This window comes from Balaenoptera borealis, assembly GCF_965194805.1.
Source record: "Balaenoptera borealis genome assembly, chromosome: 3".
Lineage (NCBI taxonomy): Eukaryota > Metazoa > Chordata > Mammalia > Artiodactyla > Balaenopteridae > Balaenoptera > Balaenoptera borealis.
The window spans coordinates 150,901,805-150,922,530 of record NC_138866.1 but is presented as its reverse complement, the minus strand read 5'-3'; the positions used below and the strand labels follow the sequence as shown (position 1 = coordinate 150,922,530).

The window sequence follows — 20,726 nt, the reverse complement described above, 5'->3', positions numbered from 1 at the left end:
CTGCTCTCCCACCAGCTGCTGTGCGCCCCAGAAAGGCAAGCCGCTTGCCCTAGTCGCTCCACCTCTAAAATGGGTATAAAAATAGCACCTACTTCATGGAGTTGGTGAGAGGATAAAACCAAATAAAGTGCTCATCAGAGTGTCTAGTACACAAAAAGTTATCTGCATATGATAGCCCTTCTTTATATAATTGAGAATGGAGACGCGTGCGCGTGTGTGTGTGCACGCATGTGTGCAGGTACGTGGGGAGATCACATAGAGGTGAAGTTTGACTGATTTTCATGCAAAGGCAAAACAGATAATGCTGCAAAGAGCGCATGGCTATTTCTTTTTTTATGTTTTTACTGTTTGATAATTTATGAAACATTTTTAGATACTTTATTACATTTTTGCAATATGTTGCTATGTTACTACATTTTTACAATATCTGTGTTGAAAACAACATTAATGAAGAAATCCATGGATAATCGAAATTATTTTGATAGAAACTTGAACCATTTCCCTAAAGAAGTAGATACAAGAATAATTATCAGAGAGTGATGTTTTAATTCATTTAAAGCACGCATTGAGCTGTGACAGATGCATGAAGGTGCCAAGGTGAGGGAGACATTTGCCCAAACCCTCCATCTCCTTGGTGTCTTGTATTCCAAAAACAAAACAAAAGCATGTGGTTACTTCTAGCAGCAAGAATTTGCAGAGCTGTTCGCAGGGGCTCCCTCTCCTGTTGTCTCCTTCCCTCTAACACCCTGTGGTGGGAGTTTTTTTATTTTTTACTTTTCATTTTTTTGGCTGCGTTGGGTCTTCGTTGCTGTGCGCGGGCTTTCTCTAGTTGTGGTGGGTCGGGACTACTCTTCGTTGCGGTGCATGGGCTTCTCATTGGGGTGTTTTCTCTTGTTGTGGAGCACGAGCTCTAGGTGCTTGGGCTCAGTAGCTGCGGCATGCGGGCTCTAGAGTGCAGGCTCAGTAGTTGTGTTTCACAGGCTTAGTTGCTCCGTGGCATGTGGGATCTTCCCGGACCAGGGATCGAACCCATGTCCCCTGCATTGGCAGGAAGATCCTTAACCACTGTGCCACCAGGAAAGTCCCGCGGTGGGAGTTTTTAATTCCATTTGGCAGATGAGTAAACCAAAGCTGAGACGTGACAAGATCCCATAGTAGGACCTTGACCGAGCTTGGCATGTAGCTCGGGAGGTCCCCATTTCTCACCCAGGTGGGGCTCTCCCAGCTGCATCTTCCCCCCTTTCTTCAGGCACGAAATGAGCTCGCTTATGGAGACTGTCAGGGCACAGAGGGAAGACTCCTTTTTCTGGAAGAGGTCCGGAGGGCACTGATATGATACAGTCTCCACCACGAGGGAAACCACCCTGCGTCCGTAAAGGTCTGGGCAGGAATGAATTCACCTTCTGAGAGTGAGCAAGCATGTATCATCTGAAAATGGAGAGGCAGGGGGCTTCCCTGGTGGTCCAGTGGTTAAGACTTTGCCTTCCAATGCAGGGGGTGTGGGTTCGATCCCTTGTCAGGGAACTGGGATCCCACATGCCTCAGGGCCAAAAAAACAAAACATAAAACAGAAGCAATATTGTAACAAATTCAATAAAGACTTTAAAAAAAATGGAGAGTAATATTCCATTGTATATGTGGCACATATATACACTGGAATATTACTCAGCCATAAAAAGAAAAAAATTGAGTTATTTGTAGTGAGGTGGATGGACCTAGAGTCTGTCATACAGAGTGAAGTAAGACAGAAAGAGAAAAACAAATACCGTATGCTAACACGTATATATGGAATCTAAAAAACAAAAAAAAAAGTCATGAAGAACCTAGGGGCAAGACGAGAATAAAGATGCAGACCTACTAGAGAATGGACTTGAGGACACAGGGAGGGGGAAGGGTAAGCTGGGACGAAGTGAGAGAGTGGCATGGACATATATACACTACCAAATGTAAAATAGATAGCTAGTGGGAAGCAGCCGCATAGCACAGGGAGATCAGCTCGGTGCTTTGTGACCACCTAGAGGGGTGGGATAGGGAGGGTGGGAGGGAGACGCAAGAGGGAGGAGATGTGGGGACATATGTATAGGTATAACTGATTCACTTTGTTATAAAGCAGAAACTAACACACCACTGTAAAACAATTATACTCCAATAAAGATGTTAAAAAAAAATGGAGATGCAGGAACTGGATTCAGGTATAGGTGACAAGGTATAGAAGGGAGGCTGTGGGATCTGGGAAGGGCAAGGCTGGCCTCCTCACACCTGGGCTACCAGATCGCCCCTCAGCCTTTCTGTCAGTGAAACAGCCTGGGCAGTTGATCCCCAGGCCCCAGCCTTGACTACACTGCGGGTGTGAGCAGAGCAGGCAACACTGACCGAGGCCCAGGCTTCCTGCACTTTAGAAGTTACTCCACTGCGCCCCAGACCCAGCCCTGCCGTGTGGAACTGCCCCCCACACCCACTGACAAAGGCAGCTTTATCCCCAAAGTGCCTCCCTTGTGACCGTGGGCCTTGTTCCCACAGAGTGGCTGGATCTCCAAAGCCTTGCATGGAATTCCCAGGGCTTCCTACGAGTTGCACCTACACCCTCATTAAAGCCCCCAGTCAGCCCTGAAACATTTGGTGGTGAGCAGAGGAAAGCATTCCATTTGTTAGAAGAGAGGGCCACACAGAAGTCCCAGCCCGGCACGTACAAACAGCTCACAGAGACCGTGCTTAGGAGAGATGTGTGGGATGGTCATTAAGGGGCAGATGGGTTAAATGTCACCCTTAGATCAGGCTCTCCAAGGGGACATGCGGGGGAAAAGCACTCTGGTCATGCAATGAGAATCCGGATAGGACACACAGAGTGCCTTGTCCCTTTGTGCTGTGGTTCTCCACACGCTCTACGTAAGTGAAGTCCTCGGTTCTCAGACTTGAGCAGGCACCAGATGATTCTGGAGGGCTTGCAAAAGCAGAGTGCCAGGCCCCACCCCCAGAGTTTCTGATTCCGCAGGACTAGGTGCCGCCTGAGAATTTGCGTTTCTAGCAGAAGTTTCTATGGGCTCAAACTTGTTACATAACTTATTTTTTCCAGTGTTTTCCTGGAGGCGTCCCTTTTGATGCCCACGACTGGCTTGGGGACCAGACAGGCTCCTGAGAGCCAGTTTCTTATTTTAAGGACAGCCTGGCATAGAGAGGCAGCGTGATGCCATGAAAAGAGCCTGGGCTTTGGAGTTGGGTGGATCTTGATTAGACTCCCGACGTGATACCTTGCTAGCTAGGTGACCTCTGGGAAGGCGCTGCATTTTGCTGAACCAGTAGTAGGCTATGACCCAGGGTCACTAGGTCTGGCACATAGTAGGTGCTCAGTGAATCTCTGTGCAGTGACCTTTTCACCTGTAAAATGAGTATGGTAATATTTACAAGATCGACGGCGAGATAGTGTGAGCTGACGTCATGCCAGGCCCTTTGGAGGCGCTGAGTAGTGTTTGTTACCTTCCTGCCCTCCCAGCCACTTCCAGGTTATCCAAGGACGGCAGGGGTCAGCTGGGACCCCAACGAGGAGCCTCGCTGGGCTCTGGGGCTCTGGGCAGCGCTGGCCTCCTGGGTGTCCTCTGCCAGCCCAGCAGATGGTGGACTTTGTTCTGAGCCGAGCTTCCCAGCGCTGGCAGCCCGGCCTTTTTGCACCAAGCGTCTTCACACAGAGAAGTCAGATGGCTCAGGTCGGGAGTCTCCAAGTGAGCCGGTGCCAGGTTGGACACATTTGCCCTGAGTCACCTGTCCAGAGCAGGTTGTGAGCGCGTTGTCCGACTCACAGCATCCCAGCCGTCAGCGCCTGAGATCTGATTTGAGACCAGCCTCTGAGTGAGAAAGGAGCATCCATTTCTCATTCTTTGCCGGCTCTGACCCAGGCCCGGGCCCTGGCTTTCCCGGGATAAATGGTTCCGTGGTCCCGGCTGGGCAGTTGGAGAGCAAAGCCAAGGAGGGGGCAGCCCCAGGGACTGTGAGCAGAGAGGTAGGTGGGCCTGGGTGAGAGAAGGTCCCTCAGGCAGCGGTTCTGACCAGGTGGCAGTTAACAGACGCAGGAGGCTGGCTTCTCTGACCTGCATGGGGACCGGGCTCCGTTGCTGGAACTTGGGTTCCTGTCTGGAGGCTGGGCTGGGCTGGGCAAGAGGGGAAGCGGTCACTGGGGTGGGAATCGGGTGCCACCTTTGGTTGCAGAAGGAGGGGGGGAAGGAAGCCGTTCGGGAGGTTGGCGTGGGGAGAGGGCTGTCACTTGTCCTCGCTTTGTAGCCCTGGGAGCTTCTGGTTCTAGGATTTCCGCCTGAACAGCCAAGGCCTCGTCCTTGGGACTGGGGATATGGAAGGCGGCGGAAGGAAGGATGGAGAGGAGGGGGCGGAGGCGCCAGAGGAGGCCTCCCCCGCTGCTCGCCAGGCTTCCCCTCTCCCAGGCGGGCACGGCACGTGGGCAGCTCTGCCACTGGCCTTGGGAAGACTGTCAGTCACTCCACTTGCTTTAGGTGAGGGTCCACTTGCTTTAGGTGAGGGTCCACGTGCTTTAGGTGAGGGTCTACTTGCTTTAGGTGAGGGTCCACTTGCTTTAGGCGAGGGTCCACTTGCTTTAGATGAGGGTTCACGTGCTTTAGATGAGGGTCCACTTGCTTTAGGTGAGGGTCCACTTGCTTTAGATGAGGGTCCACGTGCTTTAGGGGGTCCACTTGCTTTAGGTGAGGGTCCACTTGCTTTAGATGAGGGTCCGCGTGCTTTAGATGAGGGTCCACGTGCTTTAGGTGAGGGTCCATGTGCTTTAGGTGAGGGTCCACTTGCTTTAGGTGAGGGTCCACGTGCTTTAGATGAGGGTCCATGTGCTTTAGGTGAGGGTCCACGTGCTTTAGGTGAGGGTCCAGTTGCTTTAGATGAGGGTCCACGTGCTTTAGGTGAGGGTCCATGTGCTTTAGGTGAGGGTCCAGTTGCTTTAGATGAGGGTCCACGTGCTTTAGGTGAGGGTCCACGTGCTTTAGGTGAGGGTCCACGTGCTTTAGATGAGGGTCCATGTGCTTTAAGTGAGGGTCCACGTGCTTTAGATGAGGGTCCATGTGCTTTAGGTGAGGGTCCACGTGCTTTAGGTGAGGGTCCACTTGCTTTAGGTGAGGGTCCACTTGCTTTAGGTGAGGGTCCACATGCTTTAGATGAGGGTCCACGTGCTTTAGATGAGGGTCCATGTGCTTTAGGTGAGGGTCCACGTGCTTTAGGTGAGAGTCCAGTTGCTTTAGATGAGGGTCCACGTGCTTTAGGTGAGGGTCCACGTGCTTTGGGTGAGGGTCCACGTGCTTTAGGCTAATTCCACGTGGTTTCAGTCGCACGGCTGGCGCTCTTTTGGCTGATAAACCGCTTGCTTCCTGTTGTCGGAGGACCCAGCAGATTCCTTGCTCCGTGAGGACACAGGGCAGCATCCACTTCCTTCTCTTTTTTAAAATTTGAATTAATTAATTAGGCCACGCAGCTCGGCATGCGGGATCTTCCCTGACCAGGGATGGAACCCGCTCCCCCTGCAGTGGAAGTGCGGAGTCTTAACCGCTGGACCACCAAGGAAGTCCCATCCACTTCCTTCTCTTGCCAAGTGAAATCCTCCCGTCTGTGGCAGGACCCGTCAAAGGAGCCGAGCGCCAAGCCTCCCTTACTTCCCCAAGCAGCCCGGGGTGCTGCCCTGTGGCTTCTTTCCCTTTCTCCAGGCTGCTGGGAAGGACAGCTATGGCTCCATTCCTTTCCTCTCCTCTGTTCTCTTTTTCGTCCTGCAGTTAAGTGGCGGTCAACATTTATGACCACAGTTGAGGGTACCTCCTGTATTCCACGCATGACGAGGGCATGAGCTATCAGGGTGCGCCAGCCCCCTCCCCTCATTTATTCACCTCCACTGATGCTTATTAATCACACTTAATACCCAATCATTTCCTGTGCTCTCTTCCTGCCCCAGCCTCTGTGCTAAAATCTTTTCCTGCGTCATCTCATTTAAGCCTTACAGCAACCCTGAGTGAGGTAGTGTATCCCCGCAAACTGCGAGACGAGGTGACTCGCCCAGGGTCACTCAGCTAGAAAGTGGCACCGAACCCCAGCCTGTCTGACTCCAAAATCTACAATCTTAACTGCTCTGCTAGATGCCTCAACAAATATTTCTATTTCCTAAACACAAAGATGGTCATATATCCACAGGGTAAAAACCAAAATCTGAGTTGGATTATAATTACCTACAGCAGATGTTTTCTAGTTCTTTTTATCCATGGAAACCTTTTTAGAATTGAAATCTTTCATAAAAATTCATGTGTAAACAGTTTGGAGCAGAATTATTCAGACTGAAGGCAGGCTAGGAGTTTGAGACCTGTCCTCTTGCCAAACTCCCCACTCCCCTTTCTGGGCCCCAGCTGTGGTACCCTCGGGGTTTGGAGGTCAAGTGGGGAGGGTGCACTTTGAAATGAAAGCCACTCACTAGCAGGATAGTGTCTTCATTCCTTAAGCACGACTGCTCAGCTACCTGAATTGGTGATTTGACCCTTTCCCCCGTGCTCACACCCAGACTCCAGTGTTGCCAAGAGATCTGCTCTGATCTGAATACAGGGGGGTCTTTTAGAGCTTTGTGCCTTTGCTTGTTGTTCTGTCTGCTGGAAATGCTCACTCTTCTGTCTTTCCTTCCCACGTGGAAAACCCTCATTCAGCTTTCAAGCCTTAGCTCAGGGGCCGATTCCTTGGTGACACCATCCATAAAGTCACTTCAGATGGTGGCACTTGATTCAGACCATTATTATGAAACTTCCCACACTAGGAATACTATCCATGTACACATCTGTCTTCTCTCACTGGCCATAAAGGACCATGTCTTCATCCTTTACATCATCATTGCCTGGCACACGACGAATCTCAGAATATAGTTGTTGCAAAAATGTATGAACAATATCAACATAACAACAACGCTAACTCTGACAATAGCACCTTATATTTGCGTTGTCCATTTGGGCTGGCAGCCCATTTTAATATATAAGATGTTTTTGATACTAAGACACAAATCAGCGTGAATAGCAACATACTGTTACATGCAGGGAGAAAAATACCCCCCAAGGCAAAATAAACAAACTAAGAGCTTGGACTTTGGCTAGGAAGGCAGCCTGAAATTAGGAATTTACTTCAAGTTCTTCTCTTGGATCCCACTTTATATAAGGACAAATCTATGTTGGTCCTGTAAGCTAGGCAAGTTATGGCAGAAGGATTAAGGGGGTCTGCATGAAAGAGGGCAGAGCAGGGTGCTGAGGAAGGCTTGTGGAGGAGCAGGAGGCCTGGGTGGAAGGGCAGAGCCCATTGAGAGCTGCTATGCTTGCACACTTGGAGAAGCTGGAAGAGAGTGTATGCCTTGCGTGGGAGCAGCTCATAAGCCTGGCAGTGACTCTGTGCAGTGCCCCAGATGCTGGGGACCACCCAGAGTGGGGATCTCCACTGGTCTTGTTTCTGGCTGAGACTTGGCATGCACATCTGGGCCAGAAATGTTTCTCAGGCAGACAGCTCCAGCAGCTAGGACAGGGCTGCCCTACCTGGTCGACGGGAGGTGCCCCCCACCACCTCCCGCAAACGTGCTCTCCAAATGATCCAGAAGCTCTCCTCACTCCTGGGATGGCTGGCACTAGGGCTTCCTCCCTGCTGCTCACCGCAGCTCTCATCTGGCAAGGGAAAGCTCCAGTCAACCTGAGCCCTTCCTCAGTCTTCCATCTGCATATGAAAGATTTGAGCAGAAAATTTCAGGGTCGATCCCACCTCTCAGATCTGGAGAAGCACAGGTCTCTGAGTAAGGACGAGCAAATGCACCCAAATCAACGTACACGTGAAAAGATTCAGAGGCTCAGAAGGGACCTAAATGAGGAACCAAAGCAAATACCCTCAAATGAAAGTACTGTGGGAAATCAGAGAAAACTTTAGACTAGTGGTTTTCAAACATGACCCATTAGTGGACTGAAAATCAGTTTAGTGGGTTGAGACCAGCTTTTTTTTTTTTTTTTAAAACAGAAAAAGAATAGAGTTTATCAAAATGCATCAGGTTCTTAGCAAAATCATTTTAAAATAATTTTTATTGAAGATTAGTTGATTTATAATGTTGTGTTAATTTCTGCTGTACAGCAGTGTGACTCAGTTATTATTCTTTTTCATATTCTTTTCCATTATGGTTTATCACAGGATGTAGTTCCCTGTGCTATATAGTAGGACCTTGTTGTTTACCCATCCTATATATAATAGTTTACATCTGCTAATCCCAAACTCCCAATCCATCCCTCCCCCACTCCCTCCTCCTTGGCAACCACAAGTCTGTTCTCTATGTCTGTGAGTCTGTTTCTGTTTCATAGATATGTTCGTTTGTGTTGTATTTTAGATTCCACATATAAGTGATATCATATTTGTCTTTTTCCTTCTGACCTACTTTGCTTAGTATGATAATCTTCAGTCCATCCATGTCACTGCAAATGGCACTATTTCATTCTTTTTTATGGCTGAGTAATATACCATTGTATATATGTACCACACCTTCTTTATCCATTCATCTGTCGATGGACATTTAGGTTGTTTCCATGTCTTGGCTATAGTAAATAGTGCTGCTATGAATATTGGGGTGCATGTATCTTTTCGAATTATACTTTTGTCTGGGTATATGCCCAGGAGCGGGATTGCTGGATCATATGCCAACTCTATTTTTAGTTTTTTGAGGAACCTCCATACTGTTCTCCATAATGGCTGCACCAATTTAAGAAAAATCATTTTTATATTATCTTTGTCATGTTTTCACCTTATTATACCATAGTAAGTGTGTTGTTTCATAAACCCTTTGTTTTGACTATTTGTATTTATTTATATATTTATAACTATTTATATACATAGACATCTTATGTGTTTATGTGGTACATACTATGATGTAAAATGTAAATTCTTACTGTAAGTCAAGATTTACAAAGTTTCAAGAACAGTACTGTAGAAAGAACATTGGGTGGGATTTGGAACGGCAGAGATGTGTTAGGAGAGCATTTTCAGCCCCAAGTATTCCTGATCTTCTCTTTCAACAAGATGGTCTTGTCCCCGTCATCCAAGGCAGGGATTCCAGACCTAAGTCAGCAATGAGGTGATCTTTCCCTTTTCCTATCCTCACCTGTCCTTAAATTGATTAGAGGGGTTTAAGCAAGGGAAAGAATTGGAAAAAGTAGGAGGCACTCTGGGCTCATGTGCCTTCCCTCTTCTCCTTGCTTCTTCTCATCCTCCAAGGGTGTTCAGAGTCAATTCCAGCCACACTGCAGTGGTCCGAGCACCTGGGCCAGCTGCTGACAGAGGGAGGAGACCCATGGCCTTGACTAAGCAATATCTGGGCACACACTTCCCCTGCACTGAGCTCTTTGTCAAAAGCAAACAGTAAAAGTGTGTGTGTGTGCGTGTGTGTGTGTGTTGTGTGTTGAGAGAAATAGAAAATAATATTGAAAGAGATGATATATAATCTCTTACCAAAACCCAAACCCCAAACAGTCATACACACACACGCACGCACACACACACACACACACACACACAATGGCAGCAGTTGGACCACAAAGTCCAACAGTTCTTTTAGGCCAAAGACTCTATGATGATTTGTAGCTGTTATTTTGTTTTTCTTTGAATCTCCTCTCAGTTCGAGTTAAAGATCATTGGGTATCAGTTTAATGCCCCTGCAATTCCTTCCCCAGGAAGGGATCTTTGTTGTTTATCCAGGGGTATGTCTTGAGCATCTTTCTCAATCCAGGTCTTTTAGCAAGTAGGTCATATTTTCAGTTTGTTTGTTTTAAATTTGCTTTTTTTGTTTTGATCTTTTTTCTTTTCTAGATTGTAATTAAGTGATATATACAAATTTATCACCAATTTATGATATTGCCACTTTGCACACAGAAGGGCACCTGGGACAGCCCTAGGTCTGGATAAGGGTGTGGTTTTAATTCAAAGAAGTGTTATCTAAAAATGGGATCTGAAGAGTGATGAAAATTTAGTGTCACCTAGGGTTATAGAGAGCGGGTGAGGCATTGGGAAGTGCCTGCGCCTTGGCCGGCGGGTTAGAGAAAGCCAGGGCTGCTCAGGAGGCGAAAGAGCTTAGTTGTGCAGTGGACGGAGTTCAGGAGAGGAGCAGAGCGAGAGCTGAAGAGGGTGGGCGGGGCGGACCCTGCTGACGGAAGAGCAGACATTTGGGCCATAAAAGGAGGCTATAAGTTAAATCTCAATCGTTGGCGGTTCTCAACAGGATTTTGAAGTAAATGATAAAAATAATTTTGAAAGAGATAATATATAATGTCCCGCAAACAACCATTTGCTCTGAAGTGAGAGGTTGGAATCAGGAGGAAGTGAGAGAATTCTCAGCACCTGCAGGGAGAAGCATCAAGTACAGTGTCTTTCTTGGAATGGATGAAGAGGAAACATCTACGCTCAAACATCACTTTCAAAAATTCTTTATGGAGCCATCCATAATATGAAAATAGAACGTGAAACCTCTAATTCATTAAGGACAAGAAGGAGTGAATGGCTTGCCTGGAAAGCAAGAAAAGGAGGCAGTAAGAAGCTACATAAAGAGAACAAAACAAAGCATATCAGAAGGAAGACGTCTCAATTAAGATATGATATAAGGTTGTATATTAAATGTGTATAAGATATACAAAATACAGTATAAGATATAAGGTTATATATTAAAATAAGAAGTCTCCCAGATTCAGTTTAAGAAAGGGAAATTAAAAAACCCAAAGAAGCAAACTCTCCCTCCCACTCCTATTATATCCCACTTGTAAGAGACACGTTTAAAACTAAATCACGTGAAGTTAAAAATAAAGTGATGGGCAAAAACCATGCAAATGCAGATTAAAAAAAAGTGGGGTAGCAATGTTAATTCTGTCAGACAAAATAAAAACTGAGGCAACTGTTAAATAGATCAAGAAGTACTTTTTACAAAATGATAAAAACACACAATGGAGATATGAAAATCAGAGAACTTTATGCACCTAAGAAAGGCATTGAAATATGTAAAATAAAGTTTTTTTGAAATATATTACAAATATGGTACCAGATTTCAATGCACACGACTCTAAGCTTTTTCAGATTAATTAGACAAAAATATAAATAGTTGATGACTTATAAGATTGAATATATACACATATTTTAATATCACATTTGAGTATATACATATTTGAAACTCCAAACAGAGGAGAATCATTCTTTTCAAATGTGCACTGAACATTTAAAACATTTAGTTACATCACATACTGGCTTACAAAATAAACGTCAATAAATTCCAACAAATAAAAAGTGTCCAGGGCACATCCTGTGGCCATGATGCAATTAAATTGGAATTTTCTAGTAAAAAAATTACAAGAACAACAAGGCTAAATCTTGGAAATTTAACCACAAGAAATTAACAATAGCAACAGCAGTCTTCTAAAAAACTGAGTTTAAATTGGAAATCAAAGCTGCAATTACAGGCCATTTCTAAAATAACAACAATTAGAGCATCATGTTTCAAAATGCATGGGTTGTGGCCAAAGGGATATTCAGAGGAAAATTTCTAGCTTTTTATAATAATGGTGATTATGACAATGGTGGCTATAATAACTAGCCAACAAACTGTGCTAAGGGATTTACATCCAGTATTTCAATTTATTATCTATCGCAAAGTTGCTGTGAGGCGGCTCCTACAATCATCCCCATTTTGCGGACAACAAAACTTGAGTCACAGAAAAGTTAAGTAGATTTTCAAGGTCAGACCCTTATTGGACTGGGATTTAAACTAAGACCTAGTTGGGCTCTCTGCCAGACCAGGTAATCACTGCGTGATATGCTGTTATTTCTAAAATAGAAAGAATGGATTTGGGGGAACTAAATATTAAACTCTAGAAGATGGAGAAAAGAATAAAACAAATATCAGAAAAACAGGAAGGAAAAAGGAATAAAACTTAAGCCGAAATAAATACGTTGGAAAGCAAACTGAAAAGAGTAGATGTTTTTACTAACTCTAAGAATGAGTCCTTTGAGAGGACCAATAGAATAGCTCTCTTCAATCAGGTAAATCAAAGCAGAGAGGACGGAGGACCAGAGGACCAACTGAAATGTACAACACTGGCCATGAGAGACAGAGCATATGTATATAATAGTTTCAGAGAAAAAAATTTAAATTGTGAATATGTAATGGACAACTCTATACTAATAAATTTGAAAATCTTGATGAAAGGGTCATTTTATGAACAAGGTAAGTGATCAAAATTGACAAAGGAAAAGATTTTTGAAAAATTGAATAGACCAATAACCAAGGAAACAATGGAAAGTTTCAAAAGTGATGCCAGGACCAAAAGATTTTATGGAAAACTATTTCAAACTTTTACTGGATATATTTTAAATTAGTAAACTATTTCAGACCCGGGCCCTCGGCAGTGAAAATGCAGAGTCCTAACCACTGGACCTCCAGGGAATTCCCCCAATTCCTTTTATAATAACCTAAGACAGCCGAAAGTGGGATGATAGACCATTTATTTTTGTGAGCGTAGATACAAAGATCCTAAACAAAATGTTAGCAAACTAAATTCTGTTCTCTATGTAAAGAATTGCACACTGAGATCCAATAGGATCAAAATATTGGGGGCTAAGTCTTAAGAATGCCAGTAATATGTTTCTTCACACTGAGAACTCAAAAGAACGAAACACAACATGGCCAAGGAGCTGAAAAAGCATTTAATAAGCAACACCGTTCTTGGAGAAAATACTTCCCAAATTAAAACTAGTAGAATATTTCCTTAATATAATAAAAAATAATTTTATCTCAATATAGCCATCAATATGCTACTTAACTAGAGAATTTCCATTAATATCTAGAAAAAGACATGGAACTCCTCTATTGTAGCCATTATTTACTAAAATTCTGAAAACTTTAGTCAGTAGACTTAGAAAATAAAATGAAATAAGTGGTATAAATATTTTAAAATGAAGCGAGCTTATTAATATTCAGAGATCACATGATTGGAAATGCAAGAGAAACTATTGAATAGTTTCTAGATAAGAGAGATCTGTAAGGTTGCTGGTTATGAAATAAATGTGCGAAAGCCATAACTTACATATAAGCAATAACCAATTAGAAAAAATACTTTACAAATGGCCCATTCAAGATAAAAACAAAAGTGCTGACGAATAAATGTTATTAGAGATATTTAAAGCGTATATGAAGAAGAATATAAAAGTGGATTGAAGGTCTGAAAAGAAAAGCTGAATATAAAAACAAAACAAGAGTTAAAAAAATGGTCCTGGATGGGAAGACTTTCTCCCCAAATTCATCTGTAAATATGAGGCAGTCCCAATAAAAATTTCAACCAGATATTTTCAAATCTGAGAAAATTATTATAAAGTTAATCAGAACTACTAGTTAACAAAAATTAGCCATAAATTTCAATTTTATTCTTCAGAACAGAAACCTTTATTTTTCTGGTTATAATTGTGATACATGATTGTTGTCCAAAGAAATCAGGAATAGGAAATTATTAAGTAGAAAGGAAAAGCTCCTTGTAAATTCCATCTCCCAACATCTTACTTCACCTTCTAGAAAAAATTATTAACAGTTGGGTTCTTATTCATACAAGTACACTTTTATAACCCAAACTAGTCGATACGTCTACTTTATGGTGTTTCTTACAATATACTGTGGACCTCTTTCCATAGCCATATATTTTATTCTTGATATTGGTCACATAATGTTCCACTGTGTGAATGTTCCATAATATATTTAATAAAATCTCTCATTGATGTACATTTAGATTGTTCCTACTATTTTCCTTCTTTCTTTCTCTTTTTTAGTCCATCTATGTGTCAGGCACTCAGCTGAGTCCTTTTCAGAGCTATCTGCTTTCGTTCCCACAGTGGGTAGCGTTGTCACTGCCAATTTATGGGTGATCAGCAAGTCATAAGAGAGTTCAACACTTGGCTTGAAGTTGCACAGGTAAGGGGCAGACCTGGCATACAAACTAAGGCCGCCTCCAGAGTCTAAGCCCTTGGCCAGGACATTTGTGTACCTGCTTGTCACTCCTCCCAATTACAAGCCTCCTTGGGGTAGCTCTGGGCAGCTGACTGCTTATTTCATGGCAACAACATTTTTTTAACCTTTTTTTGCAAACATTTTATTTAATAGGTAGATAACATATGGTAGTTTTTTTCATTGAAGTAGAGTTGATTTCCAATGCTGTGCCAATCTCTGCTGTACAGCAAAGTGACTCAGTTATACACATACAGACACTCCTTTTTTATATTCTTTTCCATTATGGTCTATCACAGGATATTGAATATAGTTCCCTGTGCTATACATTAGGACCTTGTTGTTTATTCATTCTAAATGTAATAGTTCACATCTACCAACCCCAAACTCCCAGTACATCCCTTTCCCTCCCCATCCCGTGCTTGACAACCACAAGTCTGTTCTCTATGTCTGTGAGTCTGTTTCTGTTTTGTAGATAGGTTAATTTGTGCCATATTTTAGATTCCACATATAAGTGATATCATATGATATTTGTCTTTCTCTTTCTGACTTACTTCACTTAGTATGATAATCTCTAGTTGCATCCATGTTGCTGCAAATGGCATTATTTCATTCTTTTTGATGGCTGAGTAGTATTCCATTGTATATATGTACCACATCTTCTTTATCCATTCATCTGTTGATGGACATTTAGGTTGTTTCCATGTTTTGGCTATTGTGAACAGTGCTGCTATGAACATAGTGGTGCATGTATCTTTTTGAATTATAGTTTTGTCCTGGTATATTCCCAGGAGTGGGATTGCTGGATCATATGGTAATTCTATTTTTAGTTTTCTAACGTACCTCCGTAGTGTTTTCCATAGTGGCTGCACCAACTCACATTCCCACCAACAGTGTAGGAGGGTTCCCTTTTCTCTACACCCTCTTCAGCATTTGTTATTTGTAGACTTTTTAATGATGGCCATTCTCACCAGTGTGAGGTGGTACCTCATTGTAGTTTTGATTTGCATTTCTCTAATAATTAGTGATGTTGAGCATCTTTTCATGTGCCTGTTGGCCATCCGTAGGCAACAACATTTATTGAGTGTCTCCTATATGTGAAGCCCTCTTCCGAGCACTGGGATTTAATGAAGAATCCGCCTTAGCCAGTCGCTCCAGAACAGTGGTGGGTGGATGTGCCTTTCTTGAATTTGTCTAGGTGCTTTTTGAGGTTAATTATATTTTCGGCCTTTTCCATCTTGGAGGGAATGCATGCTGAGGGGGAATAGTCCTGTCCGTCTTCATCCTTTGTCTCAGAGGCCTGGGTTTTTGGGGGGCATCCTGGTGATCTCACTTGTGCCTGCACGTTGATGGATTTGATCACCTTCCAGGATGCTGAATGTGCAGAGGCCCCTGTGAGGGCCTCCTCTTAGGATCTTCCACACGCCTTTAGGATTTTCCCGAGGAGCAGATTCCAGAATGTCTTTCCAATGGCTCTGACTTGTCATCTACTCTCAGGTGCAACCCACTACGACTCATTATCACTCTGATGTCAGTCGGTTACCTGGAATCCTTCCTTCTGTGGTACTAGAGGGGATGTTTTCCCTGGTGTTTAGTCACAGTTCTGCAGAGAAGCAGACCAATAGGAGGTAGATAGATACATGGATGGATAGATAGATAACAGATAGATATAAGGAAGGAGATTCATTATGAGGGATTGGCTTATGTGCATATGCAGGCTGAGAAGTCCAAAGATCTGCTGTCTGCAAGTTGGGGGCCCAGGAAAGTGGGTGGTGTAGTCCAGTCCAAACCCAAAGGCCTGAGAACAAGGGGAGCCAGTGGTGTAAGTCCTGGTCCGAGTCCAAAGGCCCAAGAACTTGGACCACAGATATCCAAGAACAGGAGAAGACGGCTGTCCCAGTTCCAGCAGAGAGAGTGGCTTTGCTCTTCCTGCACCTTCTTCTTCTAGTCAGACCCTCAAAGGATTGGATGATGCCCACCCACTTCGGTGTGGGCAGATCTTCTTCACTCAGTCTACCGGTTCAAATGCTAATCTCTCCTGGAAAACCCTGACAGACACAGCCAGAAATACTGAAAACCCTTAGCCCAGTGGAGTTGACACATAAAATTAACCATCACACCTGGGATCATATCATCTTACATTGGTGTGGGAAAGGTCAACTGAAGGCAAAGGAACTTTTTTTTTTTAAATTTATTTTATTTATTTATTTTTGGCTGCATTGGGTCTTCGTTGCTGTGAGCGGGCTTTCTCTAGTTGCGGTGAGCAGGGGCTACTCTTCATTGTGGCGCGCGGGCTTCTCATTGCGGTGGCTTCTCTTGTTGCGTGTAGAGCACGGGCTCTAGGCACGCAGGCTTCAGTAGTTGTGGCACACGGGCTCAGTAGTTGTTGCTCGCGGGCTCTAGAGTGCAGGCTCAGTAGTTGTGCCGCATGGGCTTAGTTGCTCCGTGGCATGTGGGATCTTCCCGGACCAGGGCTCGAACCCGTGTCCCCTGCATTGGCAGGCGGATTCTTAACCACTGCACCACCAGGGAAGCCCCGGCAAAGGAACTTTTGAGATATTCATCCACCATTCCTTCCTTCCTTCCTTCCTTCCTTCCTTCACTGGACATGCAAATGCCCCTACTCTGTGCTAAGCCCTGTCAAAGGTCTGCAGGCATAAAAATAGTGAGATATGGTCAGAGCAGAGGAAGAAAGACCAAGGTATAAAACTAACATCAACACCACCTGCTCACTTTACCAGTTGGGAAAGAGGCTATGAGGTGCTGTGCCATTTGTCTTGTCCTGTGACCAATGTATACAGACATACACATCACCAGTCCCAGCCGCATGTCCCATGGAATCCTATTAAAGATACTCTTTTAGAAAGAAAAGGAGCCATAAATTTCCTCCCTTCATTTCTTATCTCTGAGTCACTCTTTAGCTGAAGACAAAAAATACCCCCTGGGCAAGACTGACCAAACTTTAAAAATTGCCTTTGATATAGAACACTGTTGGAGAATTCAGAAATTTGAAACACATTTTGTCAACTAGTTCCCCTTTCTCCATATGGTTATTTACCGTCTCAGAGTTCTCCGGCGAAGTGAGTGTATTCTAACCAGATGGAGGTACCTTTCCTCCAGTGGGTTAGCTTTGCCCAACAGATAACAGGCACAGAACAGTTTTGCTCAACGAGTGCTTTCCGAGTGAACAAATGAAAAGGAAGGAAGGAAAGAAGCAAAGAAAGAGGGAGAGAAGGAAGGACTTAACTGATCCTGCCCCTCGCCCGCCTCCAGTCTGGAAGTTTTTCAAGCCCCTTGAAAGGAAGAACCATCCATTTCTTTGCACTTCAGCTTTATGCTTCTGGCTCTGCATTTTCTATATAGATGACAGCTAAGCCAAGGTGGGTGTAAACATACGTTGGGAAGTGTGATGGTGAGTTGGTTCGTATCCCTTCTGGCCACACAATCTCCTCATACGTGTGATGGGGAGACCCCTTCTGGCCCGAGCATCTGTGGAAGATCTAACTAAAGAGAATGCTATCATGGTTTTGGGGGGAAAGGCCCCTCCCAAGGAGCTGGTTCCTGGGGTGAAGTGGATCCTTTGGATTTTTCTGCTGGGAAGGGGAAGCAGCTGGTCCTTTTAGCTTAGCCATGTTGCAAACCTCAGCTGTGTGTCCCTGGGAAGCCTCTGGAAGAGACCCACAAGACAGTCTCATGGAGGACCCACGGGGGGCAGAGCACATCTGACAAGAGTTTGGCAAATGCTCCTGAGGCCCAGGGTAAAATCAGAGAAAGCTCATTAGTTCCGACCTTTTGAAGATGGCTGGAATCAGGGAACGGCACGGGCTTGCCCCCCAGCTCTCCTGACATTTGGTTCCATTAGGGGGCAAGAGCTGGTTCCAATGTCCTGAGAGCAATTACCAAAGCTAAGCTGAACACGGTGCTGTGTTTTCAATTATTGTCTCTCTCCCTCTCCTCTCTCTTTCTCTCTCTCTATGCCAGGCCTAGAGGAAACACAGTCTCCCACAGAAGTCCAATCCTGGCTTCTCCTCTACAATCCTTTTGCAATCGTTCCCTTTCTTTTTTACATTTTCCATAATAACAAGGCTCATTTTGAAAACCCTCTTTGCTCTGGACCGAAGGGTTAACCCCTTGTCCCCTGTGCATTGCCCATCCCGCGGCTTCTGCCATCCCACACGACAGCCAAGGCCGCAGAAGTTGCGGTTCTCTCTGGAAAAGCTTATTTTAAAAAACTGACAGTCCTCATCAGACACTCCTGCAATGGTCCCCTGGGATTAGCCCAGTTTCCACCAAGGAATATTATCCCTCTGCTCTCCTAAATCCTACATGCAGCCAACTTTTCCACCACTGAGTGAAGCGCACAGCCTTGTACCTGGTCCCGAAGGCCCCCAAGTGTTTGTGCCCTGGAAAATGCCCAGTGAGTGAGCTCGCCTTTGCTGGGACAGCTATTGTGGGTTAGGAGAGGACATGGTGGAGAAAGGGAATTGGGCTTGCAGTCTAAGAATCCATGCAGACGGTAGCAATGCTTGGTGAAAAAAGAAGGCAACAGGCCTTTATACCAGAGCCAGGAACTGAAGGGGAGAAGAATTTGGGCCTTGACTGGGGGTGACTGGCTTCTCTCCTAGGCTTGGGATGGGATAAAAGACAGTTTCAAAAAGCCCCTTGGCCCTTGAATGTCACTGTTTTCCGTAACTTATGCCAGTGGCATCAGAGAGAAGAACAACTGTGCCAGCAGGATTTTTTTAAGCAAAAAAGAAGTTTTATTCGTTTGTCTAAGTGAACAGATAGTGTGGCTTCAGGCATGGCTGAATCTAGGTGTTCATATTGCATTACCTAGGCTCGTCCTTCTCACTCTTTCTCTCTGTCCTCCTTCCTTTCTCTCTTTTTCTTCCCCTGTGGGTTCTGTACCTTCTGTGTTGGCTTCGCTCTCGGGCAGCCCCATCCATGTGGTGGCATCGGCAACTCTGGATTTATATCCCCTCCGTATAGCACCAGCAAAAGTCCAGAAGGATTTTAAACTTTGATTGTCTTTCAATATTTCAAATACCTAATGGACCAGTGCTGGCTGTGACCAACACACACACACACACACACACACACACACACACAGACACACACACACACACTTCCTTCTCCCTGAGTCCCAGGTGAACTATGGGGAATCCTCATGAAGCTGAACAAAATGCAAAGAAGTTTGGATATATTAATCCCTACAGAGGTGCTGGTGTTGAGAGCTACAAGTTCTGGGATGTTGAATTGGCAGAATGCAAAGGCACGCCGGTGCTGGGGAATGGTGGCAGGAAGGAGAACATTTACAATTTGGATTTGAAAGATGACATCTGGAAGTAAAGGCTAGTGATGAGAAGAAGGAAAAAAATTTTAAAAAGAACTACTCTAAAGGCTTGAATTCTCTGTATTCTTCAGCCAATAGATCTGAGCATTGATATTCAGGTTAACGAATCCTCTAGAAATGAAGCAGGTTTCGAGCAAGCAGACCATGCCCTCTGGACTTGGGTTCATGAATTTGGTAAAATGCAGAACAGATTAAAAAAAAAAAGAGTTTCAGTGGTTTTCGGGGAAGGAAGCAGACTCTGTGAGCTGTGGCTCAAAGAGGAGGTGAGCCTGAGAACAGAAAGTACAGAGTGTAAAACGTTTGTTCAAGAAGATAGGAAGGACAGAAGAATGGTCCATTGTCAACACTGTGTCTGTTGATAACAGCATTGGGCTGTACACTTAACAATCTGTTAAGATGGTAGATCTCATGTTAAGTGTTCTTATCATAATAAAAAGGAAAAAAAAAGATATGAAGGGGATAAAAGAGAGGCAGGTAACAGGAGGATGGGGATTCAACACATAGTTTTTAAAAGACAGACAATTTGAGTATGTTTACACGCTGATGATAAAACCCAGAACAGAGGGAGAGAATGAGGTGAAAGAAAGACGCTAATCAATGGCGGTGTGGAGCCGTGGTAAAGATGCAGGCTCCAGAGTCAGACCGCCTGTTTGAATTCCTGCTTTCACTGCGTTCTAGCTGTGTGATCTTGGGGAAGTGGCCTAACCTCTCTGTGCCTCAGTTATCTTTTTTTGTAAAATGAGGATATTGATGGAACCTACAGTAGATTTTGTGAGAACTAAATGGTAAAGCAATTAGAACAGTACATCATAAGCACTAGATAAGTGTTAGCAATTATCATTTTTATTGTTGTTAAGTCTGAAGAATCTGAGTGGGATCCCGAGAACGGATGGGTGGGTTGACCTCAATAGGAGGGCAAACGTTTCACTACGAAGGGTATGGACAGGTATGGATGGATGGCAAATGGATTTGTATATTCGATGGTGGAAATTTGGGAGGGATTGCTATCTGAAAACTTCTGTGTTTCTATGAAGCAGAAGGTGACATTACCTGTTTATGATGAGGAGAGAGGTAAATCTAGTTTTGAAGACAGTGAAGTCTTGAAATAGTCATTATTGAGAATGGATGATCAAGCTAACCATGGAAACACAGTACAGTTGTTGGCCAGAATGTTCCATGGCACCAGTCTTCTCAGGAGTGGGAGTGTCCCCTGCAGGGCTCAGAAACCTGCAAGCAGCCATGGAACTTAGTGGGGGATTGGATTCATCTGTGCTTGGGGTTGTGCTATTACAGTAGGTCCCCTACAAACAAATGAGTTCCGTTCCGAGAACGCGGTCGTAAGTCCAATTT

General features: G+C 44.4%; 1 protein-coding gene across 4 annotated transcripts in view; it reads left to right on the top strand.

The window, feature by feature from the left end:
• IL16 (interleukin 16) overlaps positions 1-20,726 on the top strand; it is a 118,243-nt gene that overhangs the window by 24,160 nt on the left and 73,357 nt on the right. The window contains exon 1 of one of the 4 annotated variants that reach the window (XM_082388473.1): positions 3,890-3,994. The exons of 2 other annotated variants lie outside the window; for them this stretch is intronic. The gene's annotated coding sequence lies outside the window, so the exon portion shown is untranslated. Of the gene's footprint in view, positions 1-3,889; positions 3,995-12,486; positions 17,404-20,726 lie in introns of those variants that run through there. One more of the 4 variants, XM_082388468.1, reaches the window with a different exon arrangement.